The following is a 15852-nucleotide window of genomic DNA, read 5'->3' as shown; positions in this document are numbered from 1 at the left end:
TTAGTGAAGGAAACACTGAGGGGGAAATGGAAACCAGCAGTCGGCCAACTCACCACCTGGAGACCTCTCCTGCATCCTTCGCTCAGCCTCATTCAGGGACTCTGTTGCCAGCTTGGTCACATCAGTATCCAGAATGAGCAGGGCTCCAAGTGAGGCCTCACCCTCCCACTTTAATCCAGCTTCACTCTCTGCAACATCAAACATTCCAGTTAGAGAGGGGAAAGGGGGACGTCCAACATCTAGAGGATCAATGTCCCACCAGCTTCAGGTACAAGATCTCTCCTTCCTCTGGGACCAAACCACAACTCCTTTGTGGCACCACAGTTACCCACATGGCAACAGGCACAAATGTCAATGCTTGATTCCTCCAATGGGGTCCAGCTAAACAAGAGAAAGAGCCCATCAACCAGGTTGTGCATCACATCTCCACACAACAAATCCCTGATGGAGAGAGGGGGAACTGACACATTCTGCACCTTCTGGAAAGTACAAGCTTTGTTCCTGGAATCCCTCTGATCCAATGGAGCAACTTTCAGGTGACAGGTGATGAAAATCTGAGGGACACATTCAACACAAGTCATGATTCAGTGACTCCCTCCCAACATGGAGACCCCAATGATCAGCTTCCTCTTACCAAGGAACGGTCATCTCCAAGGAAACGGAACGCATCCAGGTCAAACCGGAGCTTGTCCAGCTCCCGCTCGTCTCTTGGCAACACAAAGGTTGAAAAGGAGTCTTCAGCTTTGCTGTCCAGGAGGCAACTGAAGAAAGATTAAAAAGGGACAGGAAGTGAATCAAGTGAAGCCATTGAGATGGGACCAGCTGGAGAAAGCAGAGAGCTCCTTACCCATTGTGGTCAATGAAGCTGTATCTCGGGGTGGAGTCCTTGTCTGGGCTCAATGTAGCTACACAGCGGTCAATGTAGAGCTTCAGGGGCATGTGGTTGGTCATTGAAACAGAGGCCTCAATGTGAATGAGCTCACCCAGGTAGTAGACAGTCGAAGTGCGCTCTGTAAGCCAGTCACCTGAAGTACAAGAGGACAAGGGTTAGAGACAGTGGCTGTAACTCCCAGTGAGTGACTACAGGAAATCACTCCCCATCCACCCATCACATACCATTCATTAGGCGCAGAGAGAATGACAGATGCCCTTCTCCAGACTTGGTGGAGCTGAATGGGATCCAGGTGGGCTTGATGGGGTCACTGCTCACATTGCCCTTCCTGGAAAGGCAGGGGAGTCATTTTAGGACATCTTCAGAGACCACCAGCAGCTGTAGATCTTATTGACAAAGCGAATAAAGATTCTCACCTCAAATAACGACACTCAATGGCAACGACAGCTCCATTCGTTCTCACAATGACAGATCCATGATACTCTGGGGTGTGGTTCAGGTGGGTGGTGTAGATGAGGAAATCTCCAATCATCTGAAAGAATCAGGTTAAGGAATGAAGAGCTGTTCTGAAATGAGAATGTTCTACACAGGGGTTAACAATAAAGTCATCCCATCCCCTGAAAACAATTCTGAGGGGGATTGACAGGGTCAGTGTGAAGAGACTGCTACACCATCACTGGAGAGTTTACTATTAGGGGCTGTCAGTTCAGGTCAGGCGCCAGTCATTTAGGATTAACGTAACAGGGAATTTCTTCATTCAGCAAGGAAAGAATCTTGGGAATTCTATCCCAGTTTGATTTATTTTCACAGGTACAGCTTGGTCTACCCACATTTGTGTTCAGCAGCAAACCGACCCCGGGTCTGGATCATGGGCCTTAAATCACTGTCGGCAGTAGTGTGCTCAGTCCCACATGTAACACTGCCAGAACATCCTGTAGGTCATGCATTTTGTGACTTCACTGCCCCAGAGAGCTGTGAATGCTCAGTTATTGAGTATATTTTAGACAGATGGATTTACTTTGGGGCATCAAAGAATATGTTGTGGGGAGATTGGAGAACAGGCTCGAGGGGCCGTATGGCCTCATCTGGTTATTTGTTGCTTTGTAACCTCAGTGCTTATCAAAGGAGAGAGATCATGCGCACAAGATCAGGGTCCATTAATCGGGAAGTCTCTCAACAAAAGGACAGCTTCAGTTAACAGTAAAAGTAGCCACAAGTGGACAATAACATGGAGCATGGAAATAGAACAGTTTGAAGCCAGGGCCCCATTTATTCCAATGGCAGGGAAACTGGGAATTGTGGAGTTACTTTTCAGTCAAAGAGGACTTAATTCTTATTCCATTTTCTTCATTTAAGAGACAATCAAATTGGATTAAACTGGACTGAAACTGAAGTCTCCAGTTGAATTGATCTGAATGAGGGGAATAGAGATGAAAATCCTCAAAACAACAAAAGGAAAAGCTTGGAGGATCCAAAGAGAAAGTTCAAGACCAATGGGGCTGATGTCATACGTTGGAGAGACTCAGGAACCAGTTAAAGTAAAGTACATAACAGTCTAGAAAGCTAATTTGTAGTTTTATAAAGCAGGAGACAGCTATCTCCTCAATATCATTGACATCTCACCCAGTGTTGGAATGAAGAGTGGGGAATAACCTACAGCCCAAGCTTAGAGCAAGAGCTGAGGATTCCCATTACCTGCAACCTGCTGCCACACTCATGGAGTCCATAGTCAAAGAGGACAGTGTGGTTCTGAGAGTAGATCCTGGTTGGCCAACAACCTGCTGTCCCCGGGGTCAGGTCAGCAGCTTTGATCAGGTGCCAGGTTCCAAATAAATCCAGCTGGACCCTGAGCAGCAGCTTGTCCTCTCCACACGGCACCATCACAATCTGCAGTGGAGACACACTTCCACCCTCAGACACACGGAAATGGAAACCAAAGGGAGGCCCAGGAGGAGAGACTGTCTGAGTCACAGGGGTGGCTTTGACTCTGGCCTAGAAACTGTTGCCCAGTATCAGAGCCACAAACAGCTCCAACTAGCACCAGCACTGGGAACAAAGCCGTCACTACAAAATCCCCCATGATACCAAACAACTCAACCATCCCTTCAGCCACCGAGCAGCACCTTTTATACACACAAGCTGCACTCACCTGACACCAATGAGACCAGAAGCAGCAACGTTGAACCAATTAACCAGCCCCAATCTCCACAATCTCCACCAATGACAGAACTCATGGGTTTATTACCAGGAGGGCCGATTTTATTTGGACCAATGGGAATCACTCTGAGTTGCTCTGGTGTCACCTGACTGAATTCAGCTCCACAAGTTCTCATGTTGAAGGCACCATTAATCCAATCATCTCACGTGGTTTTGTTCATTGATCCATGAGGATGACTGGTGGGCACTGCCCACACTGACCCAGGGAGCTTGGCGTGCAGACTGATAAATGGAGTGATGGGAAATGGAGACTCTCACACTGCTACAACAACAACAACAACTTTTAATAAATCCCAGGAAGTTTCGAAATGTAATAGGTTTTGAGCAAGTGTTCGGGGAGAGGTGTGGAAGAACAGAAGGGAAGGTGTGTGATAGGGAGGAGGGCAAGAGAGATTAAAGGATAAAAGGTTTCATGGAATAAAAGCCAAAGGCAGTGGTAATGGGTAAAGGAAAGAAACAGAAGGTGTCCAGATGAGGTGTGAATGGCTGCATAGCTACCGTCTGAATGTAACATGAAGGAATAAAGAAAGAAACGAGACCCAAACAAACCAGCAAAAAAAAACAAAATGAAGACAGAGGGTCTGATCTAAAAGTGTTAGCCTCAGTGCTGAGTCCAGAAGGCTGTCGAGTGTCCAGTCGAAAGATGACGTGCTGTTCCTCGAGCTTGTGTTGAGCTTCATTGGAAAACTGTAGCAGGCCAAGGACAGAAAGGTCAGAGTGGGAGCAAGGTGGAGAATTGAAATGACCAGCAACAGGAAGCTCAGGGTGATACTTGTGGACTGAACGGAGGTGTCTGCAAAGCGGTCACCCAGTGTGCATTTGAACTCCCCAATGTAGAGGAGACCACATCGGGAGCAGTGAATACCGTATACTAAATTGAAAGTAAAGGAAATCGGTGTCCGCAGCATTTTCCACTTGAAAATCTGAACTTTTTCCTCATTTTGTTTTTAATGTCTGTGCTTATCCACAAAACCTCAGGAGATAAGGGTGATCGAGAAACATTTCATGTCAATTGATGAGTCCTGACTAATAGAAAAACAAAGTTAAACCATCGTTCTGCTGCAATGCTTCCCCTGTCTGAGGAGGGACTGATAAAGATTAGGAACATTGGAACAAGAGCAGGTGGTTTTCCCTCCCACCATTCAGTTAGATCACAGCTGATTGGTCCCTCACCACCATTTACCCACCTTAGCTCCAGATCCCTTGAAATCATTCCTCACCAAAAATCTCTCAATCTCAGTCTTGTTATCTGCAGTTGTCCCAGCATCCACAGCCTTTTGGGGGTAAATTCCCGGTTTCTTTGTGTGAAAAGTTATTTCTTGATTTCCCTCCTAAATGACTGAGCTCAATATGTTCCCTCATTCTTCATTCCCCCAACAGAGGAAATAGTTTCTCCGTATCGACCTCTTCAATCCTTTTAACATTCTAAACACCTCAATCTGATCATTGCTCAATCTTCTAAACTCAATGGAATACAAGCCAGGCTTATACAAGCTCTCCTCATAATTTAACCCTCGAAGCACCGTTTTCATTCTGGTGAATCTACCCGGCACTTCCTGAGCTGGGTGCCCAGAACTGAATATAATATCCAGATGGGGTTTGACCAAGGTTCAATACAACTGAAGCAGAAATTCATTCCTTTTACAATCCAGCTTCCTTGAGGTAAGAGTCAACATTCCACTCATCGTTTTTTTATTGCTACCTTTACCTGACCACCAGCTTTTAATGATTTGTGTCTTTGGAATCTCAAACCACTTTGTTCCTCTCCAGTTCCTGGTTTCTAACCATTTGGAACATTTTGAAATTTATTTTTTCAATTCCAAAATGGATGACCTCACTCTCACCCACATCAAACTCCATCTGCCAAGGTTTTGTTCTCTTACTTCATCTTTCAATGTCTCTCCCCGCCTCCATCTGCACTAATTCCTATTCTCCTAATTCAGTGTCATGTACAAGCTGAACACACAACTCTATCCTGATGCAACTCACTATAAAAATGGTGTATGTTGAGCCACAGTGCAGATTCCTGTGAAACACCCCTTGTCACATCCCATCAATCTGAGACCAGACACTGTATCCCCACTCTCTGTTTCCTACCTCACAACCAATTTCCAACCCACATCTAAAGCTTCCCTCCAATTCCATCTGCTCTTATTATTGCCAATAATCTTTTGTGTGGCACCTTAATATGTTCGTTCTAGAATTCCATATCTCTAACACCCTTATACACCAGCACTTTTCCAGCACTTTCTGTTTTTATTTCAGATTTCCAGCCTCAGCTGTATTTTTGCTTTTCTCCATCTAAACCCCTCTGTCTACCTTATTACAGACCTCCTCAGGATGTTCACACTGGTGGCACAATGGTTGCTGGAATGGGCGACTGCTGCGCCCCAGCAGCCAGCTCCTCCTAACCCACCTGAAGGACAACCTAGGGCTGTGGAGGTTCGTGAGGAAGGGGAAGGTTCTGAGAGCACCTCAGACCCTCATCTTCTCCTAACTCCCAGCCCCTCCACCAGAGCACTCATGCGCGGTACTTGTCCCAGTGACAATGGCTGCCCCTGCGGAAATGCAGAGGCCGCAGTCTGAATGAGTCCCCAATGGGTAACGGGTCCGTGCTCGATGTAACAGGCCACAACACTCCTCGATGCTGTACAGCACGAGAGGTGAGCAGCCTCCTCCACCTCCTCTGAGGCAACTTGTCCTCAATCACTTCATTAACATCACCCTTACACAAGCTGTAAACACACATATCTATTGCAAAGAATGTTTAGGTCTGTTTTTGCACCCTCGGTGGGAATGTTAACAGAGTGAACGCGGTCCTTACCATTGGCACTGAAGACTGCATTCTGAAATCCAGCTCTCATTGACACCATCAGGAGCCAGGGTGTGCCCATGCATGTCCAGCAGTGGAAGGCTGTTTCCTTCTCCAGACCTTCAGATGAGGCTGTAATACACCAAGGGTTGTGGATTGAGATGCTCCTTGCAGCATTTCTTGTTCATCAGTGATCAGACTCAAAGATCAGATGGAGTTTATCAGGTGCACTTCAGCCATGAGTGCTGTGTTGAAGGCAGTCATCCACACGCGACTGTTAGACACTGACTAAAGACGATTCCCCACATGTCAAGATGCCGTGTATGTTCCAGGGAAGGATGTTTGTGTGGTTTCTCCACTACACTTGAAGCATTTGTCTTCTCGGTGGTAGAGGCTGTGGGTTCACAGGGAAGCCGAGGGGTTTGGCAGCACTGCATGTTGCAGATGTCACACACTCCTGACACTGGACACCGGTGCTGGATGGATCATGTGGAAGGTAGTTGGAGGAGTGGTGAAACAGTCTGTGCAACATCACCCTGCTCAATGTGTAGTCACTACAGTTCTGTACACATAAACAATCATATTTTACTGATGAACATTCCCAGAGAGGAGTCACATCTGCTCAAAGTGCATGTTGAGAAATTGGGTAAGTGCTTACCATGATTGTGTATTTTTGTGAATGGTGGACTTTATGAGATGTTAATGTTTTAAACTGCCTGTACAAAGCAAATCTGTCTGTATCATAAGAGACACTTCCAACTGAAACAATCCCATCAAATTAACAGGGAATCAAGTACATGTTTAAGTTTTAAACCTGGACACATTCCCTCTGTAGGAGCTCGGTGGTTTATTTTTAATGGTGAAACACAGCAGATTATTTGATTATCGAGTGTGGATTGGAGCAGCATTTTCAATAAGATGCCGAATTCTTCATTTTGCCCCCTTCCTGGTTGTGTCAGCTGGTGGACTTTCTACTGCCAGACACTGCCCTCTGCCTCCAGCTTATGGGCTCCCTGATCTCACTCAGAAACTGGCAGATGTTGTGATTTCAATCACTACAAAACAGAATTGGCAGTGGAGCTGTATCCGTTTTCCTGAAAACAATGCAGCTGTTTCTGCAGGTTGCACTGCACATGGACAACTGGCTAATAGGAACCATTTTAGAAAATAAACTAGATTAAACTAAACCAAGTAATTTGTATGGTATTTGTACAGTTAATTAATAAACATTTCAAATTTCAAAATGCATTTCAGAAAGAGCTGTAACAGCTCAGATTAATATTAAAATAGTGCCTGTTGCGATGTGCAAAGCTTGTTTAGTTTGCTGACATTTTATAATTAAAGACTTTACAGTGCAGACCATCCATTCCGCCATACTATTGGGCCTGGGGTAGTGTGGGTGATGAGGTAATATGGTCAACTCCCCACTTTTCACACATCACCTTGAACGGTTTTCCAGAATATTGGGCTCCGTTGTTCGAAACAACTTCTTACGGTGCCTCAAATAGGCTGAAGATTGAACTCAATGGGCAGAAAATTTCGGCCCCGTCACGGCCATAAAAGTGCCCATCCAGGTTCATTTTAAAGGATGTGAGGTAACCCGCCTCCACCATCCTCCCAGGCAGCAAATTCCAGACCGTCACAACCCTCTGGGTAAAAAAGTTTTCCCTCACATCCCCCCTAAACCTCCTCTCCCTCACGACTGACCTTTCAGCTATGGGGAACAGCTGCTCCCTATCCATCCTGTCCATGCCCCTCATAATCTTGTACACCTCGATCAGGTCGCCCCTCAGTCTTCTCTGCTCCAACGAAAACAACCCAAGTCTATCCAACCTCTCTTCAAAACTTCAATGTTTCATCCCAGGCAATATCCTGGTGAATCTCCTCTGTACCCCATCCAGTGCAATCACATCCTTCCTATAATGTGGCGATCAGAACTGCACACAGTACTCCAGCTGTGGCCTCACCAAGGTTCTATACAATTCCAACATGAAATCCCTACTTTTGTAATCTATGTCTCGATTGATAAAGGCAAGTGTCCCATATGCCTTTTTCACCACCCCACTAACATGCCCCTCCGCCTTCAGAGATCTATGGACACACACACCAAGGTCCCTTTGTTCCTCACAACTTCCTAGTGTCATGCTATTCATTGAATATTTCCTTGTCAAATTACTCCTTCCAAAGTGTATCACCTCACACTTTTCAGGGTTAAATTCCATCTGCCACTTATCTGCCTATTTGACCATCCCGTCTCTATCTTCCTGTAGCCCAAGACACTTGACCTCACTGTTAACCACCCGGCCGATCTTGCCACCATTCGCCACTTCTGTCTGCTTTCTGTCCCATAGCCAGTGTCATATCCACAATGTCACTGCCCCTTTAATCTATGGGTTTCACTTTCCTAACATGTGACAATTGAAAGTCCATATACATAACATGAACCAGGCTGAGCTCATCAACCCTCTCCATTACTTCCTCAAAGAACTCCAAGTTGGTCTGACACGATTTCCCATGAACATAGCTGTGCTGCTGCTCATTTATTAACTCATGGGGCAGAATGTTCTGGGTGACGAGCGGGGGGGTCGGGCCCCACACATCAGCATTTAAAATGGCGCTCGGTGACGCCGTGGGAGAGTCCTGATGTCACCGCGCGCCATCGCGATATTTAGCTGGGCGGGCGCGCGATGTAATGTGACACTCACCTGCCATTAATTAAAGGGCTTGTTAAGCCCCTTAACTCAGCAATTGACGCTGATTTTGAGGTGCCCGTGTGATCATCGGCTCGGTGCACGGGCTCAACGGGCAGGCGGGTAAGTGACTTTTTAATGAAACTCATCCACGGGCGGGATATGTGGGCTCAGTGTGTTTGTCAGTGTTTTATGTGAAGCATTTATTGCAGCAAGTTTTTTAAACTTGCCTGTGTGATCTGTAGCAGCTCAGAACGAATTCCAGCAGCATTCTCTGTACTTTGATGCTTCAGCTCAGCACTCTCCAGTCAGGTACCTTTATCGGGCCTGCAGCTTTCCAGAGGCCTCCATTCAGCCTGGGTATGGGTTCTGACATCTCCACTGGAGGCAGCTCCTCTGAGAAGGAAGGGAGGGATAGGATAAGGAGGAGGCCAGGAGTGGGCAATCTGCCTCCAGGGGAGCCACCTTTGGGAGGCCAGGCACAGACACAAGAGGCGCAGGTCCAAGAGGGTGTCCAAGGTGGAAGGGGCCGCAGAAGACGCCACTATCCCACTGCCAGGATATACAGGCGGCGAAGCAGCTACCTCAATATGACTGAGGTGCAGTGCTGAAGGAGGCTCCGACTGTCAAAGGAAACAGTCAACAGCATCTGTCGGATGCTTGGCCCTGAGATCTCCCCTAACTGTGTGGGTGGACACCCCATGCCAGCGGTTCTGAAGGTCACAGTTGCCCTCTACTTCTATGCCTCTGGCTCCTTCCAGGGCTCAGTGGGTGATCTTTGTGGTGTCTCCCAATCAGCTGTCCACACTTGTGTCAAGCAGGTTACACTCTGTCACGCTCTGTTCAGATGGGCATTGACCTTCATCCACTTCCGCTGTGACCAGGCAAGTCAGACACAGATAACCAAAGGCTTCGCGGCCATTGCTGGCTTCCCCCGCGTCCAGGGTGCTATAGACTGTACACATGTGGCCATCAAGGCGCCGCAGGTGAACCCGGTGCCTTTGTCAACAGGAAGGGCTTCCACTCCATGAACGTGCAGATAGTGTGTGATCACAGGATGCTGATTCTGAAAGTCTGTGCAAGGTACCCAGGCAGCTCCCATGACGCCTACACCCTCAGACACTCCCAGGTGCCGGGGCTCTTCAGTGCTCCGACTCGGCTGGATGGATGGCTGCTGGGTGACAAGGGCTATCCCCTCAGAAGGTGACTCATGCTGCCTCTCCACTAGCCAAGAACAGAAGCTGAGCAGCGCTACAATAGGAGCCACGCCTCCTCAAGGGCTGTGGCGGAGAGAGCCATCGGTCTTCTCAAGATGTGCTTCCGATGCCTGGACCGCTCAGGGGCCACACTCCAGTACCCCCCAGATCGTGTCTTGGTGATAGTGGTTGCATGCTGCACTCGCCCCAATCTTGCACTGGAAAGGGGGGATGCAGTGGATGATGAAGACCTTGACGCAGTGGATGAGGCTGCACACGATGAATCCAGCAGTGCCTCAGAGGATGAGGAAGCACAGGGCAATGATGAGGGGCAGCACGCCAACCCGCTACTACACCAAGGAGGCAGGGACACCCGGGAGACTTTAATCCAACGAACCTTCAGCTAGCTCCACACACATGGATCTGCAGGACCAGAATTGCCTGGCGCATCCATAAGTGGCACTTAGGTGCTACATCTTCCACCTCATCAGCTGCAACGAAGGCCTTCCTACATAAACATCAATGTCCACTCAAATACTCATGATATGTCTGTGAAACATACAAATGCAGCACAAAGGAGCCTCCCTCAGCCATGGTAACACATGTGGACTTTATTTCCATCCATCAGATGGTGCCGCAAAAATCAAAACAAAATGTTGCTCCAACATTGAAAAATAGAAATTCCCTAATCTCGGGCCAACACAAAAGCACCAGTGACAAACCCGACGTGGGCCTAACGTGCCTTATGCTTACGTTTGTGGGTGCTACGTCTTGGTCCCACCCCATCGCTCGGAGTGGCTTGTGAGACAGCCTGCTGACTCTGCTGTCCTGTTGGCCTCGATGACCTTGGCGGACGTCCTCTGGCCCGTGGAGCCTGTGCTGGCACAGCCTGGGAGGGAGTGGCCAGTTCCACAGCTGGCACCTCCCCAGTTGTCGCAGCCTCAACGGATGCAACGGTCACTGGCAGAGGGGCAGAGCTGCTGCCCTCATCCGGAGCGCCCTGAGAGGAGCACGCACAGACAACAGGCAGCTGCTGTGCTGATGTGAGGTCACTTTGGACCCCCCTGCTCACCGCAGGTGGATGGGCACCGTGCTGGGACAGTTGGTGCCCAGAACATCTTCCACATTGCCAATGACCACCTGTGGCCAGTAGCGTTGTGAGGACTTGCAGGTCCGAGCGTAACCCCATCAGAAGCTGATCAATTTGTTTGAAGCCCCTCTCCATGAGAGTCGCCAATCTCTCCATGTAAGAAGCCTGACGCTCTGACATGAGGTTCATGCCATCACTGACACTCTGCCTGGTTTCCTCCACCACAGAGAACAAGTGAAGCACAATCTCATGCAACACTCCCAGATGTTCCCATGCACCCGGCCACTTGTCCTGCAGCTGCTGCATGGCGGACATCTCCAGAGGCACATCATCACTGCCGGACTCAGCATGTGCCTAGTCCCCTGCAGTCCTCCGGCTGCTGACACCATCGGCTCTCTCTGTCTGTGCCATCTCCTCCAGCGATTGTGTAGTGCCCTCTCCACAGTGCTACAGGACACTAGCCGATGTTACATTCCCCACTGATGTGGTAGTCGCTGCGCTGGTGCCTGCCTCACTGAAATGGTGTGACGCTCGTGACAATTGATACCCCTCAGGTGTGGAAGGGGGCATGTGGACATCCTCATTGCGGCCATGCTCTGATGATGCTGAAATTAACAAGGACAGTGGGTCAGTTAGCGTTCAGTCAGAAACACAATTCATCCCTTTCCCCGGAGGCCCAAACATTACAGGTGCATACAGACAGGCTGGTCAGATGGCCTAAGGAATGCCACATAGAATGTTATGTGGATAAGTGTTGAGGTTATGCACTTGGGCAGGACAAACAAGGTACGGGAATACAGGAGAAATGGTAGGACCGTGGAAAGTAAGGATGATTACAGGGACCTTGCTGGGCAGGCCCGTTAAGGTAGCAGAACAGGAACATGGTGCAGGGAGAACCCATCTTCTCATCAACTACCAAGCCTGATGTAAGCATGGTCACTATCTGCTTGACCACCCAGCTCACGCCAAATGCCCAATGCAGTAACGACACTAAGACATGGAGGGGGGTGGCCCTCAAAGGCTAAGGCTACCTGCTGGGTTAAATGGCCAAGGTCAACATGGTCCTCACCCTTCCAAAGCTCAACAAATCATTGAAGCGCTTGTGACACTGGATCCATGTTCACTGCACAACATCCCTGGAAGTGACCACCTCCGCCACCTCCTGCCAGGCCCACTTCATCACGTGGGGGGGCCCTCCTCCACCCATCCTGGGGAAACACGACCTCTCGCCGGGCTGCCACCTCCTCAACAAGGGCAGCAAGGCAGTCATCAGAGAAGCGAGGGGCACATTGGCCCCCTGCTGGCCCACCCTGCAGCCTGCCCTGCTCCTGGCCCACACCCTGCAGCCTGCCCTGCTCCTGGCCCACACCCTGCAGCCTGCCCTGCTCCTGCCCCACACCCTGCAGCCTGCCCTCCTCCTCTGGCCTTCCCTCTACCACAGCCTGCTGTGCAGACCCCCTGCAGTACAACCTGGAGCTGGCCATGGTGATCAGCTTAAAGGAGGCTGCCTGGCCTTATTTTATACAGACTGCCGGTTCCCCATTGGAACCAGCGGTCTGGACACGCCCGCAGCAATTTTAAAAGTCCCGCTCTCCACGAGAGTGTGAAATGCGCTGGGTGGGCCTTAATTGGCCCCCCTGCGAAAAATGGCAGCGCTGCCCACAATTGCTTCAGCTCCACCCACCCACCGAACGGAAAATTCAGCCCATGTTTTCCAAGCCACATTTTAAGTTGTTGCAGATTTTAGAAGTTAGAAGTTTCCCCCAATGTTTCACTGATGTGAGACTGGCTGGTTTGTAGTTACAGGGTTTATCCCCCTCTCCTTTTTTAAACCGGGTGGAACATTAACAACCCTCCAATTCTCTGGCATCACCCCCCATATCCAAGGAGGGTTGAAAGGTTATGGTCAGTGAGCCCAATATTTCCACCATTCCTTCCCTCAGTGACCCTCTCACATCCCATCCAGACCAGGTAAATGTTTTACTTTATTGTGGTACAAAAAGTGTTGGATTGGAAGGGGTTAACTGAACTTGTTTGTTCAGTGACTGTAATTAATGTCACTCTCCATGGATCCTAATTGTGTCACTGGAGGGTTTCCCTCTTCTGTTAATAAGGGAATCCGTTCAATGTGTTATCCCATAATGTCAGCGGGAACATCACCACCAGCACTGACAGGGATCAGCGGCTCCAGAGAGAGGGAGAGGATGGATCGGATTCAGAGAACAATGGATTGGAATGTTACAACAATGGATTGGAATCTGAGAACAATGGAATGGAATGTTACAACAATGGATCGGAATCTGAGAACACTGGATCGGAGTTTAACCGATGGGCTTGGCTGGCTTTCTAATAATTCTGATTATATGACATTATCATGGCGAGTTTATGGACTACTTCTGGTTATTCAAGCAGGTTACTACCCCATCCTCGCTATTGTTGGTGTCCCTGGTAAGTCTGTTTCCAGCAATTATTCGATAAACCGTGTTTAGCTGCCTTAAAGGGATGTTGGGGAGAGGAATTGGGGTGGGATGGAAAGCACAAGGTCCATGGTCCCACTATCTGCAGCTTGGATATGATTCCAGACAGCAGGATGAGGGGCAGCTGAGAGTTAAGAAGGGGTCAAGGCAGAAACATAACATTACCCTAAATGCTCACGCTGACACTGGATGCTCCAGTCTCTGTCACAGCTGGTCCCAAGATAAGGAGAACCATCGCCTCACTCAGGCTGAGAGGAGGAATGTTCGCCTGCCCCATCGGTTTTCTCTCTCTCCCTTTGATTATGGAATCACCACTTCAATCACTCCATTATTGTTGGCTGCCTGGCCATCAAGCTCTGGAATTCCCTCCCTACACATCTCCACCTCTCAATCTCACCTTGCTCCCTGAAAGTCACTCCATAAAACTTACCACTTTGACCAAGCTTTTAGTCATTTGACCTAATATCTCCTTATGTGCCTCAGTGTCATATTTTGTTTTATATTGCCCCTGTGAAGTGTCTTGAGGGGGAAAGGAGGAAGTGGAGGATCATGATCAACATTTAGTTTATTAATTTTAGTGTCATTGCTTTTGCCAATTAATCTCTCCTGCCTTCACCACATCATAAAATTGCTTGTTTGATCTTTCAGGTAGAATCATTGCAATAGATCCCTGGACACAGTGCTTTTGAAAATCTCAATTTCTTGAATCAATCTGATAGCTTTGTTCCAACCCTGAAGAATAATTTTCCTATTTATTCCCCTTCCTCACAGCTAACTCAGTGACGATTGTGAAGCTGTCTAAGGGAAAATGTGGTCTCTCTAAATGTGTGACATGCTACCCGGTGGCCATGGCAGCAGCAGATCTACTGGTAATTATCATGGACCTGATATTGAGACACATTCCAATTGTTTATTGGGAACAGTTTCTTTTCCTGAAGTTCATGCTGATATGTAATATCCATGGCATCCTGCTTCATGCAGCCACTGACTGTTCTGTCTGGTTCACCGTCACTTTCACCTTTGATCGCTTCGTGGCCATTTGTGGACAGAAGCTGTAAAGTAAATATTGCACCAGTAAAATGGCAGCTATGGTTCTGGGAACAGTGACTGTTCTGAGCTGTTTAAAGAATATTATCTGGTATTTTATATGCACAGGCCGGTATTTGCTCTTCAACTCCCCCTTCTTTTGTTACGTAACAGAGTCTGTTCGGTTTTCTACAGTCTGGGTATCAATTGAGTTCCTGCATCAGATTATAACCCCGTTTATCCCATTTGTTGTGATTTTGCTGCTCAATGTTTTCACTGTCAGACACATTTTAGTGAGCAGCAGAGCCCGCAAGAGACTCCGGGCTAACAGCAGTGGGGAGAGTCCCAGAGACCCAGAGATGGAGAGTCGAAGGAAATCCATCATATTACTGTTTGTTATCTCGGCAAATTTTATCCTGTTATGGACGACGTTAATGGTTTTTTCTGTGTGGTACCGGATGTGGTTGTTACGGTATAGGTCTGTACATATTCATGTAGTTGTAGAGGAGTTAGGCTTCATGCTGCAGCTCCTGAGTTGCTGCACAAACACTTGTATTTATACCGTGACCCAGACTAAGTTCAGAGAACAGTTGAAGAATGTGCTGAAATATCCATTAAATCTAATTGTTCAATTAATTCAATGATGAAAAGAACTGAATCACCGGGATTAAAATTGTACAGTTGAAGGGTCATTGAGCTGAAACGTTTCACAGTATCACAATATCTTTAGAGTGCAGAAGGTGGACATTCGGCCCATCGAGCCTGTACTGGCTATCTGAAAGAGCTTTCCACCTAGTCCCACTCCCCTGCCTTATCCCCGTCACCTTGCACATTCTCTCTTACATTGGGCAGAATTTAATGGGGCCATCGAGAGTGGGAATATGGTGGGTGGAGTGACTTAATCTGGCAGGAACCGAAATCTCATCTTCCCGATGGCAGAAGGTGGTGACATCGTGGATTTGTCACTGGACTCGCATCCTCGAGACCCAGGGTAATGCTCTGGGAACCCAGGTTCAAATCCCACCATGGCAGATGGTGAAATTTGAATTCAATAAAAATCTGGAATTAAAAGTCTGATGATGACACCAAAACCATTGTCGATTATTGTAAAAACCCATCTGGTTCACTAATGTCCTTCAGGGAAGAAAATCTGCTGTCCTTACCTGGTCGGCCTATATGTGACTCCAGACCCACAGCAATGTGGCTGACTCTTAATGCTCTCTGAACAAGGGCAATTAGGGATGGGCAATAAATGCTGGCCCAGCCAGCGATGCCCACATCCCATGAATGAATGAAAAAAAAGAGTTTAATGGGTTGAGTTGGCGACGTTTCAGTGGTGGGTCGGCATTCACAGTGTCCGATGACGGGAACTTCTTTTCCCTACATGAGCATCCCACTAATACTCATTAAATTACAACTTTTCCACGTTAAGTCCGACCATTAAGATTAAGT

Source organism: Cetorhinus maximus, unplaced genomic scaffold, assembly GCF_964194155.1.
Source record: "Cetorhinus maximus unplaced genomic scaffold, sCetMax3.hap1.1 HAP1_SCAFFOLD_768, whole genome shotgun sequence".
NCBI classification, from domain to species: Eukaryota; Metazoa; Chordata; class Chondrichthyes; order Lamniformes; family Cetorhinidae; genus Cetorhinus; species Cetorhinus maximus.
The sequence above is the reverse complement of the archived record's forward strand: the minus strand, read 5'-3'. Positions refer to the sequence as shown.